This window comes from Oncorhynchus kisutch, unplaced genomic scaffold, assembly GCF_002021735.2.
Source record: "Oncorhynchus kisutch isolate 150728-3 unplaced genomic scaffold, Okis_V2 scaffold3567, whole genome shotgun sequence".
Classification (NCBI taxonomy): domain Eukaryota; kingdom Metazoa; phylum Chordata; class Actinopteri; order Salmoniformes; family Salmonidae; genus Oncorhynchus; species Oncorhynchus kisutch.
In genome coordinates, this window is record NW_022265512.1 from 1 (window position 1) to 9,207 (window position 9,207).

At 42.9% G+C, this 9,207-nt stretch overlaps 1 long non-coding RNA gene across 1 annotated transcript; it reads left to right on the forward strand.

Moving 5' to 3' along the window:
• The first annotated feature begins 714 nt into the window (after positions 1-714).
• LOC116371707 (uncharacterized) lies at positions 715-7,670 on the forward strand. Its single transcript, XR_004208987.1, has 2 exons — positions 715-1,583; positions 5,601-7,670. It is a non-coding gene; the product is annotated as an uncharacterized LOC116371707 (long non-coding RNA).
• The last annotated feature ends 1,537 nt before the right edge of the window (positions 7,671-9,207 follow it).

Below are 9,207 nucleotides of genomic sequence, written 5' to 3' on the forward strand. Positions count from 1 at the left end.
GCTAATACACCAGTAAGCTACTGACCACGTAATCAAATCAGGTCCTGGGTCAGTTTTCTATCAGAGTGACCTCTCACCTCTGCTTAAAGCTTTATCTCCATCCCTTTTCTCCCACTCACCATCCAATCACCTTCAGTTATTTCCAAACAACCAGCCTCAACCAGGCAACATCAACATTCACCAACCAGTGATTTGAGCCCCACTTAACCAGCTTCTTGAGGAAAACTGCCCAGATCCTGCATCTCTCCCCCTTCTCAGCCACTCTCACCAGCTCTCCATATCTCTCCATGGCTGGGGCTCATTGCCGTGTCTGTCCTGGTTCCTGATCACCTCTCCCTGTATCACAACAACACATATTTTGGGATCTCCTGTCCTGTCATGCTCTTGACTCCCAGTGCAAAGTATTTTCCAGTCTATCACTTAACCAACATGGGTGATGGGAACTTCCTGGGCTAAACTCAATGAGGTCTCCCTAAGCTTGGATCTCAGCCTGCGTACGGATGATTCTACAGGGGGTTCCTTGGGGTCAGGGAGACTTATTTCTCAGTGGTTGTGGTGGTTTCTGGTCCAGTATTTTGTAGTATGTACTGCTATCAGTCTTTTTTTTCCCGGTCTCTGTGGGTTGTGTTTTATCAATCAGTCTTCCTCAATGAAAGCCGCCAAGTATTCCTCCACTGCTCCCATGTAATTTGGCCGTGGAGTTCTACATTTAACGTGCTGTTCTTAACTCTAATAGCTCCACCCGTTCGATTAATAATTTGCTGTTCTTTAAGCAAGCTTGCCTTGTCTTGAGGCCTCGTGATCTAAATTCAGTAGAACTACTGTAGAGACCAATAGGCTTCTCTGATACTGATATGCTTCTCACGAACTCAGGAGGACACTGGAATGTGCATCATTTCTGGCATACGGTTACTGAGCTTAAGTGTGTATAGACCTCAGTGTACGGTATGTGTGCAACCTTGTTCTCCACACTTCTCCCGATGTGTGCACTTGTCATGCACACTCCCTGTGATGATGCGAGTGCACACTTAGGGAGAAGTGTTGTGGAGAACTGGGAAGCAAGGTATGTGTTTGAGTGTTGAATTTACACCAAAAATTGGCTACTGTATGTGTGCTTAGTCCAGTGGGAGAGACCTGTGTAGTGGGCTGGGCAGTGCTGTGATTTTCTCTGCCGCGTTGGTGACTGTGGTTCGGCTAAGTGTCTTGTAATGGTTCCTTACCTGTGAACAGCTGCTCCCTGCGCTTTGCCTGTGAGATGGAACAACCCCCGGAACTGATGGACTAACACAAGCCTCCATTTAACCTCCCCCAATTCTAACGTCATCCTGACCAGACTGCAGTGGCTGTGGCCAAGTGGAACCTACCTTCTGCACCCTTGCTGCCACTGTGACCGCCTGGGAGAAAGACCCACACCTACCCACTGCCAGTCCCCTAGCCCGACTTGGTGACGGTGTTCCTGGGATAATAGGTGGCCACATCCCCTAGCCGTCATCCACTCACACACACTCTCTGTGTCCTTCTCTTGCAGTCTCCTGACGTGGTCGATGACATTCAATTCATTGACGATGGCTCCAGTAACCCAGGTGAGTGTCAGTGGTCAGGGTCAACAAAACCTCTTGACAACCACATCAAGTAGGGTCCAGCATCTCTGTTGGTAAAATAGGGTGCTTTAAGTAGAATTGGCCTAGGGTTGTAACATTTCTGGTAACTTTACCAACATTTCCAGAAATCCTGGTTGGAGGATTCCTAGATGTTCTGCTTATTCCCTACTGATTTCTAAAATTCCACCTGGGATCTGGAAAACCTGGGAATTTTGGGAAAGTTACCAGAATTTTGCAACCGTAGCCCATAATAATGTACAATATGTTACCCTGATCACTTTTATCCCTTTGATTCAGGTGACTTCCTGGGATAAGCAACTCCTATTGGTAGGATTCACATACTGCCGGTTTCTGTGCATTTGCGTACGTGTGTGTTCCTCTGAACTTTGGCCCGAGTGTGTGTGAACTGCTGTGTACCCCTGTTAGTCAAGTGTGGTAAACCATAGCGTAGTCGGACCATATGTTCATAGTGCTCTCGCTCTCTCTCTCGCTCTCGCTCTCTCTCGCTCTCAGCTTTTTAGAGTAGTCGGGCATGGTTTGGCCTGATATGTCTGTAACCTTTGTAACCGTTATGGAGGCTAAAACCATATCAGGGATGTTTTTCCAACGTTGGGAGTGGGTTTGCTTTTACCATTGATGGCTTTGCCTGCTAACCATTCCTCGCGTGTCAACCAGCTACATTAGCTAACATTACCGTCAAACTTTCTATAGTGCTGTACATTAATATTTGGTGTGTTAAACAAACTGACACTACTGCAGATCCAGATCCTGCATGAACTCAAATTGACTACACCAAAGGCTTAAAAGGGGATGTTCAGGTTATTTTACAACTTAATGTTAGATGGTTCCTCACCCTGAATAGTCTATGGGCCAGGAGTTACTGTAATCCATGGTTCAGGTCGATAAACAGTCACTACAAACTTAAGCAGACTTTAGCCACGATAGCTACTTTCAGAGTAAGCATCCAAGTACTTCTAATCAATTTTATTTAATTCAATCATTTTGATTTTGTAAATAAAATCACATTTTATTTGTCACATTTAAAAAAAAAAACACTTTTATTTAACCAGGTAGGCCAGTTGAGAACAAGTTCTCATTTACAACTGCGACCTGGCCAAGATGAAGCAAAGCAGTGCGACACAAAAACAACAGAGTTACACATGGAATAAACAAAAGTACAGTCAATAACACAATTGAAAAATCTATATACAGTGTGTGCAAATGGAGTAAGGCAGTAAAGGCAATAAATAGGCCATAGTAGCGAAGTAATTACAATTTAGCAAATTAACACTGAAGTGATAGATGTGCAAGTAGAAATACTGGTGTGCAAAAAAGTAAATAAAAACAATATGTGGATGAGGTAGGTAGTTGGGTAAGCTATTTACAGATGGGCTATGTACAGCTGCAGCGATCGGTATGCGGCTCAGATAGCTGATGCTTCAAGTGGGAGAGAAATGCGCCGAACACAACAGGTGTAGAACTTATAGTGAAATGCCGACTTACAAGCTCTTAACCAACAATGCAGTTCAAGAAATAGAGTAAAGAAAATATTAACATTTGTATTTTTAAAGTAACAATAAAATACCAATAATGAGGCTATATACAGGGGGTACCATTCCTGAGTCAATGTGCGGGGGTACAGGTTAGTTGAAGTCATTTGTACATATGGGTAGGGGTAAAGTTACTATGCTAATGATAATAAACAGGTCAATGTAAATAGTCTGGATGCCATTTGATTAATTGTTCAGCAGTCTTATGGCTTGGGGGTAGAAGCTGTTAAGGAGTCTTTTGGACCTAGACTTGGTGCTCCGGTACAGCTTGCCGTACGTACAGTAGCTTAAAGAACAGTCTATCAATGGTGTGTTTGGACCATGATAGTTTGCTGGTGATGTGGACACCAAGGAACTAAACTCTCGAACCGCTCCACTACACCCCCTGTGAATGGTGTGTTTGTCTATTGTTGTGACTTAGATGAAGATCAGAACATTTTATGACCAATTTATGCAGAAATCCAGGTAATTCCAAAGGGTTCACATACTTTTTCTTGCCACTGTAGTTATTACAGACTCGGTCTGAGAGAGGGGAGAGGTTGAAAATGTAAATGAAGACACTTGCCAGTTGGTCTGCACATGCTCTGAGTACACATCCTGGTAATCCGTCTGGCCCCGAAGCCTTGTGAATGTTGACCTGTTTAAAGGTCTTGCTCACATCGGCTACAGAGAGCGTGATCATACAGTCGTCTGGAACAGCTGGTGCTCTCATACATTCTTCAGTGTTGCTTGCCTCGAAGCAAGCATAAAAGGCATTAAGCTCGTCTGGTAGGCTTGCGTCCCTGGGCAGTATGCTTCTGGCAATGTGACATTCTGTTAGAAATTTGGTAAAACTGATTTAAGTTTGCCTGCATGAAAGTCCCCGGCCACTAGGAGTGCCACTTCTGGATGAATTTCTTGTTTGCTTATGACCTTATACAGCTAATTGAGTGCGGTCTTAGTGCCAGCATCGGTTGGTGTGGTGGTAAATAGACGGCTATGAAAAATATAGATAAACTCTGGGGTAGTTAGTGTGGTCTACAGCTTATCATGAGTTACTCTACCTCAGGCAAGCAATACCTTGAGACTTCCTTAATATTAGACATCGCGCACCAACTGTTATTGACAAATACACACACCCCCACCCATCGTCTTACCAGACTGTTCTGTCCTACCGATGCACGGAAAACCCAGCCAACTGTATATTATCCGTGTCGTTGTTCAGCCACGACTCAGTGAAACATAATATATTCATTTTTAATGTCCCGTTGTTAGGATAGTCTTGAACGGAGATCATCCAGTTTATTCTCCAGCGATTGCACGTTGACCAATCGAACGGATGGTAACGCCAACGGATTCTCACAAGGCACCCCAATCGCCGCCCCCTGTATTTCTGTCTTTTCTTCACGCGAATGACGGGGATTTGGTCTGGTCTCGGAGAAGCAGTATATCCTTTGCGTCAGACTCATTAAATAATAATCTTTGTCCCGTTCGAGGTGAGTAATCGCTGTTCTGATATCCAGAAGTTATTTTCGGTCAAAAGAGACGGTAGCAGAAACATTATGTACAAAGTAAGTTACAAACAATGCGAAAAAAACACACAAAATAGCACAATCTCTCTCAAAGCAGAGCTTACTATTACTGCCCACGAGCAATGGGAGGGAAGTTCGGCTCTTTTTACTGACTGATCTTTTCAACTCGTTTAGTCAAAATAACAAACAATAATATAACTAATTTCATTTTTTAATGCCCAGAGGACCCCCCTACCGGCGAACAATGAACTGAAAACTCAAGTCATAATTCTACAAGCCTCTCGTTCACATGTCCTTCACCATAGGGGGCTTTATGGAGCTGAGATTTGTAAACGTGTGTTTTAAACAATGTACATTTGCTAATTGCTTGGCATACAAATACGATTATTTTTTTATACAATTGAAACAAGGTCTAGTTGTGGCTGGAACCGGACTAGATTGACTCTTGGGCTGGAAAGCGTTGCGTGACTGCCCGCGAGGGTGATGAGCACTATGTCGTTTGCGAACTCCACCCCCATCATTCTTGCACCATGCGATCAATGATCAGTTCTAAACATGTATTTTTCTTCTCTATGCTCATGATCTATTTTCATGCGAGCATATGACAAATGGTGGTCGGAGTGTGTCTCTGTAGCTGCTGTGCCGGAGGAGTGTGTATTAACACTGCTGTAGGGTTCATTGCGGCCAGCACGAACAGGTCAAACAAACAACTAAAATGAACGAGTCACTCTGAAAAAAAATGTCATGGCTCTCAAGTCAGTAAAAAGAGTCGTTCAAAAAGAATGTATCGTTCGTAAACTACACATCACTACTGCCACAGCGCTGGCATTGGGGGAGACTTAGGGGTCACTATGAGTCACTGAAGGGGCAACCTAGATTTAAAGGTTTAGTCATTCACCAGGGTGTCATGTTAATATTGGTTTCTCTGTGCCCGCCAGTGCATGCTGCGGATCCCAGGACTGAGGTGCCCACTGCCACCTCAGCACTGGAGATGGCCCTCTACAGCAACACGCGCCAGCTGAGGCAGGGCTGCCGCAGCCTGGAGACCGCCGTGCCCACATAACGCATCAAACACATCTACCACAAGAGACATACATACACAGAGGAGGCACCGGGTCACTACACACACACTCACAGGTTTGGGAGATGCGTCCCATGTAACCACTGCAGAGACCATGATGCTGATAGTCAACACACACAATGTCATATCTTGCCTTTACAGTCTGAGGATGTGTTGGCCTGAACATGAGGCCCAACGTTCCTGAGGCTGGTGAGGGGAGCTAGCATTACGCTTCAGAAATACCATTCTCTTTTTTATTTGTGTTCTTTTTCTTCAGTTTACGTTTTAGTAGCTGAATTATATTAACAGGTGACTTATGTTTTTACTTTTGACCCTCTGATTTTTGCTGTTTTAAATGAAAAATGTGTTATGGAAGAGAAAGAAAAAATATGAATTGTGTAGATGTAATACTAATTTTTCAGATGCTATTTTTGAGGTTTTCAATGAATATATTGTGAAATGTCAGGGTTTTTAGCGGGCTTCGGGGGGCGTGTATATATTGGGAACATACTGCTACCTTCACTGCCACATTTTAAACACTACATACATATCTCAACTGCACTACCACACTACTTAGAAAACAACATGTTTATTTTTAAATAATTTATTTTGCTTGTATTTTATTACTCGATTCTAAAGCCTCCCCTGTAATACATTGTTACCCCCTGTACTTTCGAGTGCAACAAAACAATGCATATCATTTTATTTATCATAATGACATCAATGCATATCATGATATCATTTTAATTCAAATGTACATCTTATGAGGCAAGCACATGTTTAATCCATATCACCAAGGTATTTTCTTTTACAATGAATACATTTGTTTTCACTCTGATGCACAGGCCATAACCAGGTTCTGACTGGTACATTACAAGGAACATGCTGTCACAGACTTGTAGGATACTGATCCCAGTACAGTTGTTTGATCTCGGTGGATCAGAGTAAAGGATCTCTAGCTTTCCTGGACCAGGTTTATCAAATTCTGTCCCATTCCTATTCTCGAGAATGTAACTATACTGGAGAGACCAGCAGAGACACCCACACACACATGGACAGATAAGCCACTAGTCTTTATTCAAAATGGCTGTACATTTAGGAACATAATACGGTACTTTCCCTGCCCTTTTGGTGGAAATCATTTGTCAATGTGAATCTCACTCCTATCTGGATGGTTTTCCAGATTTTACCGGTGAAGGTAGCAGGTGTTTTGCTTTTTTTTATCTGCCTTTGATTAATTTAAATCTGACACCCACTGAAAATCCTTTATTGTTGTGTGAATAATGTACAAAATACTGAATGGAAAGCTAAATGTACGGTTGAAATTGAGCCAGTCTACCAAGCCAAGACCAAGCAAGTGTCTGGACTGGGGAGCTCTCTCCCTACCTCTCTCTCTGCATGTACAATATATTGGCTTTATTGGGAGAACCTATAGAGGCAGAAGACATTTTGTTAATCCCTTTTGAAATGGATCTCATTCGACCATCATTCTCATTCTCTTTCCTCTGCTTTACCTGCTGCTGTCATGGATGTTCTCTGATGACAGCTTTGTTTTTGGAGAGTCATGATAGAAGCACTCGTGTTTAATTTAATGTACTAATCATATCTTTCTGCGTTGCTTTCGCTGACTGAAATTCAGTTAGGATGATAACATTTGCGATTGTTTGACTTAAATAAATAAAAATTTACTGTAGTGGGTAAAACTTTCCAGACAAAATGGGATTCACAACATTTTTTTATGCCAAACAACTGTTGGAACATCCTTTTGGTTACACTCTTCTCTTGAATTATTTTGGGGGACTATTTTTCCCAAATGAGTCAGAGGGAAAGGGTAGAAGTGCTGGGGTCAAGGCTCATCCAAAACTGTAACTAGTGAATTTGTACAACCAAAGAGGTCTATTTTGTGGTTCACGAATAAAAAAAGTGTACTTTTCATTGAACAAGCTGATGCATTGCATTGTGTCTTTGTATTCTATAATCTAAACTCTAAACTTTACAATGAAGATCTGTGAAGTTATTTGGATTTTTACAAATTATCTTTGAAAGACAGGGTCCTGAAAAAGGGTCTTTTCTTTTTTTGCTGAGTTTAGATGAATGTACAGTCGTGGCCAAAAGTTTGAGAATGACACAAATATTAATTTTCACAAAGTCTGCTTTAGATATTAAGTACAAGCATTTCATAAGTGTCAAAGGCTTTTATTAACAATTGCATGAAGTTGATGCAAAGAGTCAAATAGAATATTTGCAGTGTTGACCCTTCTTTTTCAAGACCTCTGCAATCTGCCCTGGCATGCTGTCAATTAACTTCTGGGCCACATCCTGACTGATGGCAGCCCATTCTTGCATAATCAATGCTTGGAGTTTGTCAGAATTTGTAGGGTTTTGTTTGTCCACTCGCCTCTTGAGGATTGACCACAAGTTCTCAATGGGATTAAGGCCTGGGGAGTTTCCTGGCCATGGACCAAAATATCGATGTTTTGTTCCCCGAGCCACTTAGTTATCACTTTTGCCTTATGGCAAGGGGGTTCATCATGGAAAAGGCATTGTTTGTCACCAAACTGTTCCTGGATGGTTGGGAGAAGTTGCTCTCGGAGGATGTGTTGGTACCATTCTTTATTCATGGCTGTGTTCCTGGGCAAAATTGTGAGTGAGCCCACTCCCTTGCCAAAATTGTGAGCAACCCCACACATGAATGGTCTCAGGATGCTTTACTGTTGGCATGACACAGGACTGGTGGTAGCGCTCACCTTGTCTTCTCCGGACAAGCTTTTTTCCGGATGCCCCAAACAATCGGATAGGGGATTCACCAGAGAAAATTATTTTACCCCAGTCCTCAGCAGTCCAATCCCTGTACCTTTTGCAGAATCAGTCTGTCCCTGATGTTTTTCCTGGAGAGAAGTGGCTTCTTTGCTGCCCTTCTTGACACCAGGCCATCCTCCAAAAGTCTTCGCCTCACTGTGCGTGCAGATGCACGCCATTCTTGAGCAACCTCTGTACTGGTGGTGCCCAGATCCCTCAGCTGAATGAACTTTAGGAGACGGTCCTGGCGCTTGCTGGACTTTCATGGGAGCCCTGAAGCCTTCTTCACAACAATTGAACTGCTCTCCTTGAAGTTCTTGATGATCTGATAAATGGTTGATTTAGGTGCAATCTTACTGGCAGAAATATCCTTGCCTGTGAAGCCCTTTTTGTGCAAAGCAATGATGATGGCACGGGTTTCCTTAGGTAACCATGATTGACAGAGGAAGAACAAAGATTCCAAGCACCACCCTACTTTTAAAGCTTCCAGTCTGTTATTCGAACTCAATCAGCATGACAGAATGATCTCCAGCCTTGTCCTCGTCAACACTCACACCTGTGTTAACGAAATAATCACTGACATGTCAGCTGGTCCTTTTGTGGCAGGGCTGAAATGCAGTGGAAATGTTTTTGGGGGATTCAGTTCATTTGCATGGCAAAGAGGGACTTCATCTGATCACTCTTCA